Below are 13055 nucleotides of genomic sequence, written 5' to 3' on the forward strand. Positions count from 1 at the left end.
AGCTTTATCATGGAGTGATAGCCCATGGGAAGAAGCTCTAAGGCAAATAATCCCATACCTGGTAGACAGTAGTAATCAAAGAATTTAAACAATCAAATGGGCTGCATCAGAAGTGAGGTCCCTATTTCTGGGGGTATTCAATCAAGATAATTTTCAAGAAGAAATCTTTTCTTTGAAATACTTCAAAGGGAAGGAGCCTGGCTTAGAGAAGAGGTTCTTTACCCTGCGTGTGGATGACATCCACCTGAGGAGTTTCTCCAGGTACAACGGTCCAGGGACCACCCTGGAAGATTATAATCTAGTAAAGTCAGGTAAGGGCTGATCAGGTACAGATTGAAAAATCTCTCCAGATGCTGCTGCTAAGCGCTCCTAGGGAAGAACCACTGAGCAAGATGGATGACCTCTACAAGCCCCAACCTCAACCTTGGCAATGACTCAGGTTTTCAAAAGAAAATCTGTGTAAATCTTCAAATACGTACTGAAATAGGAGCATAAATAAGATGACCACCATGGGTCGGGGAGTATTTTATCAGGTGAAGATGAGGTTAAATTCGAAGCTGCTAGATTCCCCAATTCAGTTTAACACTGAGACGGAAAGGATTCAAGGAAAGAACTGTTTTCTGGGTTCCAGCTCTTTTTTTCTGATATACTTGACATGTGATGTTTGCTTAAATAAACTCTCAGAAAGCAGCTTATGTGCTTGTGTCAGAGTTCTTAGCTTCAAGCAACAGATACTGATGCTGCCTGCTTTGAGTGAAAAAGAAATCCATTAAATAGATATTGGGACAGTGTAAGAAGGTTTTAAAATATGCTTGCCTTAATAAAGTGTGATATATCAATTTGATGACTTATTACACAGCCATTAGAAACTATCACACAGATTAAAATGTATTGGAGTATAAAGATGTCCACAATATAGGACTCTCTGAGAAAATCAGGTTATAGAATAAGTCATAAGATATGATATAATTCATTTTTATAATAGCATGTATTTTTATTAATAGTGATACACACGATCTGGGAAAAAACTGAACCTTGACCTAACCCTCACATCTTCCACAAAAATTAACTCAAAATGGATTATGGACTTAAATATAAAATATAAACCTATGAAGCTTTCAGAAAAGAAAAGGAACTTAAGAGGAAACCTTTATGATCACAGGTGAGGCAAAGAATTCTTAGACTTGATACCAGAAGCACAGTCTTCAAAAAGAAAAACTGATATATTTTACCTCATCAAAATTTAAAACTTCTGCTCTGCCAAAGAACTGTTGAAAGAAGGAAAAAACAAGCTGCAGATTGGGAGAAAATATTTGCAAACCACACATTTCACAAAGGACTAGTATCTAGAATCTAGTATCTCGTATCTCAATACTAGTATCTAGTATCTCAAGACTCAACAGTAAAAAAATAAAATTAGAAAGTGGGCAAAAGACATGAAGAGACATTTCCCCAAAAAGGATACATAGATGGAAAATAAGTTCATGAAAAGATGTTAAGTGATTAGCCACCAGGGAAACGTAAGTTAAAACCACAATAGGGTATCACTACATACACATCAGAATAGCTGAAATAAAATAGTGACAACACCAAATGCTGATGAAGATATAAAGAAACTGGATCATTCATATACTGTAAAATGATGCAGGACTTGCCTGGTGGTCCAGTGGTTAAGAATTCGCCTGCCAATGCAGGGAACACGGGTTCGGTCCCTGATCTGGGAAGATTACACATTCCGTGGAGCAACTAAGCCCATGTGCCTCAGCTACTGAGTCCAGGCACTCTGGAGCCCGGGCACTCTGGAGCCCAGGCTCTGCAGAGAGAGAAGCCACCTGAATGAGAAGCCTACTCACTAGAATTAGAGAATGCCTGCATCAGCAACAAAGACACAGCACAGCCAAAAATAAATAAATACGTAAGTAATTACACTGTAAAAATAAAATGATGCAACTACTTTGAAAGACGGTTTGCAGTTTCTTACACACGAAACATACAGTTACTGAACGTGATTCGGCAGTTGAATTGGGCATCTATCCCAGAGAAACGAAAACTTACGTCCACACAAAATCTATACATGAATGTTCGCAGTGGCTGTATTTGTAACAGGCAAACATGGAAAACAACCCAAGTGTCCTTTGATGGGTAACTGATTAAAGAAGCTGTGATACATCCATCCATGCTGCCCAGAAATATATAAAAAGGAGTGAAGAATACACAAAACAACTGGATGGATCTCCAGGGAATTATGCTGAGTGAAAAAAGCCAGCCTCAAAAGGTTACATACTGTATGATTCTTCTTATGTAACACATAAAAAGGTAAAATATTAGAAGGGAAGGATAGATTAGGGGTTAGGGATAGAGTATACTGACAGGGAGAGGGGGGTGTACTTATTGAAAGACAACATGAAGGACTCTTCTGATGACGGAACCATTTTGTATGTTGACTGGGCTGGTGGATACACAAATGCATGATAATACTGTATAGAGATAAATGCACATACACAAGTACAATTAAAACTGGGGCTAGTGTCCTAGGTTCAGTGTCCTGTACCGATGTCAATATCCTCGTTGTGATAGGGTACCATAGTTTTGCTAGAGGTTACCATTGGAAGAAACTGGGTAATGAGTATGCAGTTCTCAGTATGTCTCTGTATTGTTTCTTAAAACTGCATGTGAATCTATAATTATCTCAAAATAAAAAGTTTAACTTAAAAAAATGCATTGGCATGTAAAGATGTCTGCAGTATAGGGTTTTGTGTGAAAATTAGGTTACAAAGTAGGATAAAAAATATAATAAAGAAACAATTTGTTCTGATAATTTTGTGTTTTAATAGTTAGATATAAAACAGAGAATATATGCTGAAGTGATAATAAGGAATTCTTGGCAGAGGGACTTGTGGATAACTTTTATTTCTGAGTATGTTTTATTTTTCCTATGGACACATGGATTAGTGGGGTGAAAATAAGAAAACGTTTCTTAAAAGAAAATAAAAGGCTGTTGAGTAAGTAGTTCACAGAATCGCTGAGATGTCTGGACAAAGAAAAATGAGGAAGAACCAGGAAGGTCTGAGCAGCAGGAATCTCTGGCCAGGGCTCTTCAGAGGGTCTGTCTGGGCAGCTCTGGCTGTCCTGAGCTGCTCCAAAGATGTAACTTGTCCATCAGCATTGCAGGCAATGGACTGGGTGGCCCACTTTCCCTGCTACCACTTGTCTCCAGAACCTCAGTCTCGCTGTAGCCACTACTGCTGCAAACACACACACAGGGAAAGAGAGAGATCTCTGTGGTTCCTGTTTCCTGGTATCCTTCACTCCTGACTCAAAGCCTGAAGCAGGTGCACAAGCAAATCTCATCATTTTCAGCATCTGGAGGAAGCGCACTCATGGAGGCCCACATACTATATATACTCAGACATTTAAAAGTTGTGAACCAAACCTACAGACTATTAGATAAATTCTATAATTCAATCCTGACAGATATTCCTCCTGAGCATCTGGAAAGGCCAAGTTTAGGTTTAGAATTCTGACTCCTCAGAGCTCTTCACTTGACCTGTGGCCCACCCCCTTCTCTTTCCACTCCTGGCTCTTCCTTCACACAATCATGTAAACATCTGAGCTCCATCCACATCCTCTCCTGTAAAGAGCCATTTCCTGGCCACCCTTTAGGCCTCAGTATGCTGATGTAGTCCACTCTCAGAAGGACAGACCGAGGGACAAGATCTGTGTGGACTTAGAAATGGGTTGAGGCTGTTTGACCAGGTATTCCAGGATTCAGGATAACTGGAACATGGTCCATAATGAGGGGTGAGCACATCTTAGTCCTGTGGACTCCTTGTTCCGTAGGAAGAGACATGACCAGAATCTGGCTCTCCTTAGCTGCAAGGGAGTCAGGAAAGTGAGATCTGACATTTTCATCTTCTTAGTAAATGACAGGTTTTCCAGCTACTAACTCTCATAGCATGGGGGATTCCAGAAACACAGGAAAATGCTCAGACCTGGGCAGTCTAAAAGGAGAAAAAAAGGTTACTATTATGCTTTAGCCACTCAGTGGTAAAGAATCTGCCTGAAATGCAGGAGATTCGAGTTTGATCCCTGGGTCAGGAAGATCCCCTGGAGAAGGAAATAGCAACCCACTCAAGTATTCCTGCCTGGGAAACCCCATGGTTAGAGGGGCTTGGAGGGCTATAGTCCATGGGGTTGCAAAGAGTCGGACATGACTTAGTGACTAAACAACAACAACGATGATGCTTTAGCTTCAGATGTTATCCATTGCCATCTCAGAGATTCATACTGGTGGTGATGATGGTGATGATGATGATGGAAGCTATTATTTATTGAATATTCATTTATCTCAGGCACTATGCAAATCTCCTTACATACTTTATCTTATTTCACCCTCTAAGCTGTAGTCCCTTCTGTTATCGCTACCTCCAGCAGAGATAAGAAACCTGTGATATTATGAGGTTAGATAACCTAGTCAAGGTCACTTATGCTTGGCTCCAGGGCCTACAAAGTTTACCACTACACTGGAGATCCTCTATAGACTGGTAAATATGGTTTTGAACCTAAAAATCAAAATGTGTGCTAGTTGTTATTTTCCTTGACTGTATAAAACCTGAATAATTTCCCCCTTACAAATGTCTGACCCTGAATGAGGAAGCCCATTAGGGTGCAGCTCTGTAGGTGTGTCCCCTGGGGCAGGCTATCAAGCTGAGTTCAAGGATATTTTACTACTGTTGTCCTGATACCTCTTTCTCTCACCAGTCTGTTTTAGCACCAAGGATTACCAGAGGTTGAAGCTGTAGAGACAGAACTAAAGAATCCCAGTAGCAATGGAGAAGAGATGGCAAGAAACTGGGAGGTGAGGCACGTGTCATCCTGACATAGATAGGTGGCTTGATTTAAAGGAAAAAAATGATACAAAACGGTGTCTGGGCAGATGGAGGATCCCACTAGAGGTAAAAAGTAAGCACTAGGCTAAAACCATGTTTCTCCCAGTGTGGAGTGTTTGTGAATGATGGCACCAAGATAATATCAGGTGTCACACAGCCATTAGCTTACAAAAATTATTATTTTACAAACATCTTCCAATCCTTCTGACTACATCAAGGAGACTTCTCAGTCTGGTGCTGAAATGTCCTTAACACCTCTCGTTTACTCACCTTTTGAACAAGGAGACAACCGGTCTCAAACTAGCAGACAACAACGTCTGAGGGATGAAATAACTCTGTTTTGTCTTTAATGCATAAATTCTTAAAGTTCTCTTCAATCTGGGAAATAATACTGGGTTTTTACTTTTAGTGATGATCAGCCTGACAATCTAAATGTAAAAGGTGAGGTGATATAAAGAAATTTTATAGACACAATCACATTGTTGGTAGGGCAGAAATCACAAAGGTGCCACGCAAATGACCAAAATTCAGGAAACACTGCCTTGGAATATCTCCAATTCCCTGTGTTCTCTCTCTTGGGAATCTGTGCCTGGTGGAAAGGGCATCAAAAATTATAGAACCCCAGTAAACAGTATTCACGTCTTTCCTCTTCCCTTTTATTCTTCCATTTTATACTTATAAGGAGGATTCTATACATGAATGCATCACCTCTTTCAGTATGTTAATAAATTATCAGAAATGAATCCTTGCTGCTCACTATATCATTACACAGGGGTGGGGTGGCTGGGAGGCAGAGACAGGGCGGTGGGAGGGATTAGGGAAGAGGCAGTCACTGATGAAACTAAAGAAGCATTTTCAAGGTCTGCAGCTAAGCCTCAAGCCATCACTGTGTGAGCAAGGAAGTGCTAGAAAGTTGTTTGTGTGAAATGGAGTGTAAACTGCAAACGTGTTATTGAGGTGGAGGAGAAGGGAGCAGAGATTGAGGGGGCGGGGATGGAATGTGCGGACAGAAGGAGGGACCCACTTAGGAAGCATCAGCCCCCACTGCAAGTGGGAGACCGTAGGAGTTTGGCTGTCCTTATTTATACAATACCAGATAACGCTGCAGCTCACACGCCGTGTGTTTGCTGCCGCATCTCCATCAACAGATGGAGGTAATAAAGAGGCTAAAAATGGAAACATGAACTGGTGTGTAGCTTTGTTGTGCAGTTTGTCACGAACAGTCAAGAAGCCCTTGCCAGTAAGTGTGCTTGTCAAGGTCACCCATGACCTCTTTGGTATTAAATCTAGCAGACACTCGGTTGGCCGGGCTGTAGCAAGGCCAGGGAGGCCAGTCTCTTGGGGCATGAGGTTGGCCGCTGCCCACTTGTGATGGGCCCAGTTCAAGCAATGGTTTGGCTTCCCTGGGGCTTCTGGAGGCTGTTAGTTCCAGCTTTGGTCAATAACCTATGTAATTAATCAACTTAAAGGGAGTGCTGTTAGCAATGGTTCTTGACCCTGGCTGCACACTAGAATCATCTAGGGAGCTTTAAAAATAATACCAGTCCTAGACCTCACCCAGGTGGGGCCTCAGACATCAGCATTTTTCAAAATCGCTCCAGCTGATTCTCATGTGCAGTCAGGGCTGCGAAGCTCTAGCCTAGATCATTTAGCAGCCAAGTTCAGACATTCATACAGGATGGCAATCTTGTTTCTTCTCTAGTCTGTGACTGCATACCTTTTCCAAGCACACTCTGAACTGGGGTGGAGAAGAGGGATTGGCACTGAGAGAGCAAGAGATCATAACTTATTTAAGCAAAAAACAATTGACTGCAGTTTTAAGGTTGCTTCCAATTTTATACCAGTAATGCTATAATTAACCAATAACCTTCTGTACAAACCTGTGTATGCATCCATCATCTGTTTTCTTGGAATAAATTTGTACCCTGACTAAAAAGGTATGAATACGTTCTGAAGTTTGTAATACATGTTGCCAAATTGTCTTCCAGAACATCTGTTCAAACTGACATACTCGAGAATGCATGAGGGTGCCCTTTCTCCATATATTCGGTGGCCTGAAGTTTATCATTTAAAATTATTCACTAACTTTATTGGTAATAAATTCTATTTAACATTATTTTATGTTGTACTTCTTTAATGTTTGATTTTTCCATTTGTATATTAGTTATTTGTATTTTTTTATGAAATGGTTATTCATATAATTTGACCATTTTTCCAGTGCGGTCTTCATCTTTTCTTACTTATTTTTAATCCTCTTTATTATACCTTTATAAAAGGTATATACTTATATAAGAGGTATAAAACTCTTAATATTCCTCTCTATATATACCTCTGTATTAAGGGTATTAAAATTTGTGTGTCATACATTGCCAACATTTTTCTTAGTGTTATTTGATTTAATTTTATTTGAGACCTTTTAGATAAACAAGTGTAAGCTGTTTATGTAGGCAAATTTACTAGTCTTTTATGATATTTTTTACTGCTTTTAGATTTAAAAGTTCTCTTTTTATCTCAAAATGGTCTTATAATTTGTATGACCTAATTTCTAATATCAAATGCTTCAACTCATCTGGACTTTGTTTTGGCTCACAAATTACCTTAACTGCAGTATGCAAAGGCCAGCTCCATTACACACTGAACATGAGGGCCTGTTTGTGAGTTTTCTTTTTTGACTCATTGATCAACCTGTCTGCTCTGTCTTAATCTATTAACACACTGTTTTAACTACTATAAATTTATTGTTTAAGATCTCACAAAAAGTACATCATTTTTATTTTTAGTTTCAAAAGCATTCTGTTTATTCTTCATGATTCTCATTTAAATATTATTTTGGAAAAGTCTTATTAGCTTATTACAAGATTAATGTATATTAAGACAATATTTGAAATTTTTGACAAATAGATCTATGAATTCAAAGAGAGAGTCTGGGAATGGGAAATGTAGTATTATTAATAACTGTGAGAAAAGAGAGGACTATTCAGTTTTGGATAAATGCTTATTCAGTTGGAAAACATTAGGATACTACCTTGGATTACCAACTAAAAAAATTTCAGGAAAATTATATCAAACCAGCAAGTATATCAAACCAGTCAGTCCTAAAAGAAATCAACCCTGAATATTTACTGGGAGGACTGATGCTGAAGCTGAAGCTCTAATACTTTGGCCACCTGATGCGAAGAGCTGATTCATTGAAAAGACTGCTGGGAAAGATTGAAGGCAGGAGGAGAAGGGGATGACAGAGGATGAGATGGTTGGATGGCATCCCTGATTCAGTGGACATGAATTTGAGCAAACTTATACATTTGGGCTTCCCTGGTGGCTCAGAGGTTAAAGTGTCTGCCCACAATGCAGGAGACCTGGGTTCGATCCCTGGGTCGGGAAGATTCCCCTGGAGAAGGAAATGGCAACTCACTCCAGTATTCTTGCCTGGAGAGTCCCATGGATGGAGGAACCTGATGGGCTATAGTCCACGGGGTCGCAAAGAGTCGGACACAACTGAGCGACTTCACTTTCACTTTCACTTTCACTTTCACTTTCAAGGAGATAGTAAAGGACAGGGAGGCCTGGTGTGCTGCAGTTTGTGGGGTCGCAAAGAGTTAGACATGACTAGTTACTGAACAACAGCAACAGTGAGCAGTCAGCCTACAGACAAGAAATCCTAAAAGCCAGTGAAGTGAAAGTCACTCAGTCGTGCCCAACTGTTTGCGACCCCATGGACTGTAGACCGTGGAATTCTCCAGGCCAGAATGCTGGAGTGGGTTGCCATGCCCTCCTCCAAGGGGTCTTCCCAATCCAGGGATCGAACCCAGGTCGCCTGCATTTCGGGTGCATTCTTTACCAGCTGAGTCACAAGGGAAGCCAAGAAACATAAAAATAATTTTACCCACAGTGATAATCTGGAAAATAAATGCAAATAAAAACAATTAGATACCATTCTTCTTCCATATGACAGGCAACAGCATTTTAAAAATATTATTTCTTAACAGTAGAGTTGATGAGGTTGGGAGGAATTACTGGGGGAGTATGGATTCACACAGTCATGTTGGAGAATCTCACACAAACAGGGGAGGATCTCTTAAAATTTAAAACATGCACACCTTATAACCCAGTGAATCCCCCCGAGATATACTAGCATGTATACGCTAGTATACACGGAAGTATACGAGTAAGGTCAGGGAAAAGCTGGGCTCTGCTAGTTGCTAAAATCCTGAAATACTTTTCTTTGGGTTGGTAGACAGCTCCACTTCAATTCCTACAAGTGGCCTTGACCCCCAGTCCCCAGGTCACTTTAACCTTTTCCCCTCAGCCTCATACTGTCCCCACTGTCCCTGAGCTGTGCTTAGTCCTTCAGTTGCGTCCGACTGTCTGTGACCCTATGGACTGTAGCCCACCAGGCTCCTCTATCCATGGGGATTCTCCAGGCAAGAATACTGGAGTGGGTTGCCATACCCTCCTCCAGGGGATCTTCCCAACCTAGGGATCAAACCCAGGTCTCCTGCATTGCAGGCAAATTCTTGACAGTCTGAGCTACCAGGTAATGATTCAGCAACTAAAGAGTTAATGAGCTAATTGACGGGCACAGAGGGAGCTCCATACTGCCCTCCAGCCCTGGCTCAGGGTCTCTTCTAGTTGGCTGGGGATATTTGATTGAGATCCTTGTGTTAAAAGATATTCATTGAAGCACTATTGTCAGAACAACAGATTGGAAATATCTTGAGGCAGAAACAGCGACTTGCCTGCCAAATATCCCCATCTCTTTCAAAACAACCGAACCTAATGATATTACTGCCCATCGAAAGAATACACGTCCCAAGTTTCCTTGCAGCCAGGTGGCCATGTGAATAAGTTCCAGCCAGTAAACAGTGAGCTGATATTTGTATGGGACTTCTGAGAAATCTTAAGTTAGGATGGGCACCTGCTTCTCTTCCGCCATGTACTCACCTCTATGGAGGATGAGATTGTGGGAATTGCGGCACCCATCTTCAGCCACAAGGAGGTGAGACACACCCAGGGTTATGGAGAGATGGAAGCCTGGGTGCCTGGTAACTTCATGGGACGTAGGTAGACACAGACTGCCTACTACTGGGCTTCCTTTAAATGAGACTGATATCCTATTCGAACTGCTGTTGCTTGGGGTTTCTCAGTTATATGCAACCAAGTTAAATCACAGTGGATACAAAGCTGAATGCCTATTCAAAGGGAAATGATTAAGTCAACACTGATCTATAAAAAAATGTAAACTGGAAACAACTTGAGGCATCATATGTATTATGAAACACTTTGCAGAGACTGAGTTAAATCTACAGGCATTAACATGTTGAGTAAAAAAAAGCATGTTGTAGTAGATCATAATTATACATGTATACCACTTCCCCAAACCCAATATAGAATGCTGGCCATTTTTCCACAATTTTCTATATGAAAGCATAAAATAAAGACTGAAAGTGTACTACCTAAACTGTGATTATGTTAGTAACTTTTGGGGAGAGGACAAAAATTGCTGGGGGTCGGTCAAAGGGCACCATATCTTTGGCTGCACTCTTCTACATTTTTACAAAAGGAATGATTCATGTACTACTTGTACGGTACAAATTAATTATGTTTCCCACCTACCCACCAGCTGACCTTCTTAAACTGTTTACTTCCCTTCTGCTTGCTGCCTGCAGGGTCCCTATTTGAACTGTCAGAGCTTAAGACTCAGACCTGGAGGAGAAGCCTCTCCCGCACATAGAGATTAGCTTGAGAGCCACCACCTGAGTGTGTTTGCTTGGAGAAGTTCAAGATTCTTTCATAACCCCTCTAACACACAGACTGTATTTCTTACAGTACCACTATGTCTAAAGGAATGAAATAGAAGTATTAATCTACAGGGACAAAGACAGTGAGAGGACATGAGAGCAAAGGAGAAACTATCATTAAAAAAAAAAATTGAAAACAGCATCTAGTACAGCAGAGCTGAGAAAGTTGCACTGAACATCTGAAGTAGGAAATACTGTGCAAGAGAGTCTGCAGAAGGCTGAGTCCTTGGAGTCATCGAGAGGTGCAGAAAGCGGGAAAGAGGTACAAGCCTGAGCAGCTGCACCCTGAGGTATCCCGTGCTGTGCACACAACTGGAAAATTATGTGGCCTGCTCTCTAGCTTATTTTACAGAAAAACTGCCTAAGATGACCTCAGGCAGGGAGACCTTAGGGTGGTGAGAAGGGGAGGAGTGTTGATATGAAGCAAGGGGCATCAGGCTCAAGCCATCCTCCTGTATGGTATTTATTCAAGGGTCCCCTGCCAGATTCTTCTGTTTGGTTCTCACTTTTTAATGAGGCCAGTTTTGAGTCTGCTAGTTGCTTGAGAATAGCATGGGGCAGGGTTGAAGAGAGCAATCTGGGCAGTTGGCAATTTTGTTTTGGTTTCACAGTCTCAAAATGATTCTCCCCTGTCTTCTGCCTCCGGGGCAGATCTTCTCTCTGGATGAGATCAGAAACCACAAGGGCTTTAAACAGAAGGATCCATCTCATTGTTGAGATGACTTTAGAAGACGTGCTGGGGCTGTGTCTGCTCAGGAGAACAAAATACTCTAGGTATTTTAAACAGGAAGAATTTAATACAAGAGATTGGTTCTAAAAGTTATGGAAGGGTAGGAGAAGCAAAAAAAAAAAAGGAAGGCTAAATTTACTTAGAAATTAGTAATTAAAGGAAGTATCCCTACTCCTGCAGGAGCAAAAGGGAAAATGATGTTGCCAGAGCCCATGGCTACATCATTGTGATTCCTGGAGCATCTGTTACTGTGGCTGCTGCCTCAGGAACCACAGCCACATCCACCTTGCAAGAAGCCAAGAGGTCACATTTCCACTAACAATGCAGGATCCTGGACCCCAAATTGTCTGAGAGGTGGAGGGTCTGCAACACCCATGAGTTCTGTGCAGCTAAGGTTATAGGAGTCGTGTACGGATGTGAGAACTGGACTATAAAGAAGGCCAAGTGCCGAAGGATTGATGCTTTCAAACTGTGATTCTGGAGAAGACTCTTGAGAGTCCCTTGGACAGCAAGGAGATCAAACCAGTCAATCTTAAATGAAATCAACCCTGAATATCCATTGGAAGGACCGATGCTGAAGCTCCAATACTTTGGCCATCTAATGTGAATAGCCAACTCATTGGAAAGGACCCTGATGCTGGGAAAGATTGAGGGTATGAGAAGAAAGCGGCGACAGAGGATGAGATGGTTTGGATGGCATCACCGATTCAATACACATGAACTTGGGCAAACTCCGGGAGATGGTGAGGGACAGGGAAGCCTGGCATGCTGCAGTCCATGGGGTTGTGAAGAGTCAGACATGACTTGGCAACTGAACAGCAACAACAAGGCTATAGGAATGTCCACTTCAGTCCCCACACTACATGAACAAGAAGTGAGAAACCTGCATTTAACCAACAGTTCTATTGCTGCTAATGCTATGTAAGACACTTCTAGAAGCAAAGCACGGTTTCTCCCTTCCATTTGTTTTCATATCTCCCGCCAAGAACTCCCACTGGGCAACCCTAATTGGAAATTAGCTGGCAAGGGATTCTGGGAAATGTGGCTTTCGGGCTTCCAGAATCTTGTAGTCCAAAGGAAAGCATGGAAGAGTAGGGATAGAAATGAGAGAAAAGAAATAACTGACTGGCTACTGCAGGAATTTAGGTGAGAAAGAATGATAACTTGGACTAAGATGACGGCAATGGAGGTGGGGAGAGGAGTCAAATTCAGAAGATGTTCTGAGGGGAGAGTCAACAGGATTTGCTCACAGATCAGATGTGGGGGATGAGAGAAAAAGAGGAGTCAAGGCTAGTTCAAGATTATTCTTGACTTGAGCAAATGGAAGATGAGAGTTGTCATTTACTTAGATGACTAAGAATATAATAAAAGTAAATTTAGGGAACTAGCAAGAGTTCAGTTTGGGACATGTTTGGTTAGAGATGCCTATTAGATGTCCAGGTGGAGATGTCTGAGTAGACAGTTAAGGAGAAAAGAGATGGGAATTTGAGATGTAGCACTTTGGGCTTCCAGGTGGCTCAATGGTAAAGAATCCGCCTGCCAAGCAGGAGACAACTGGTTCAATCCTTGGGGCAGGAAGATCCCCTGGAGAAGGAAATGGCAACCCACTCCAGTATTCCTGCCTGGGAAATCCCAGGG

Source organism: Capra hircus, chromosome 25 (genome assembly GCF_001704415.2).
Source record: "Capra hircus breed San Clemente chromosome 25, ASM170441v1, whole genome shotgun sequence".
Classification (NCBI taxonomy): domain Eukaryota; kingdom Metazoa; phylum Chordata; class Mammalia; order Artiodactyla; family Bovidae; genus Capra; species Capra hircus.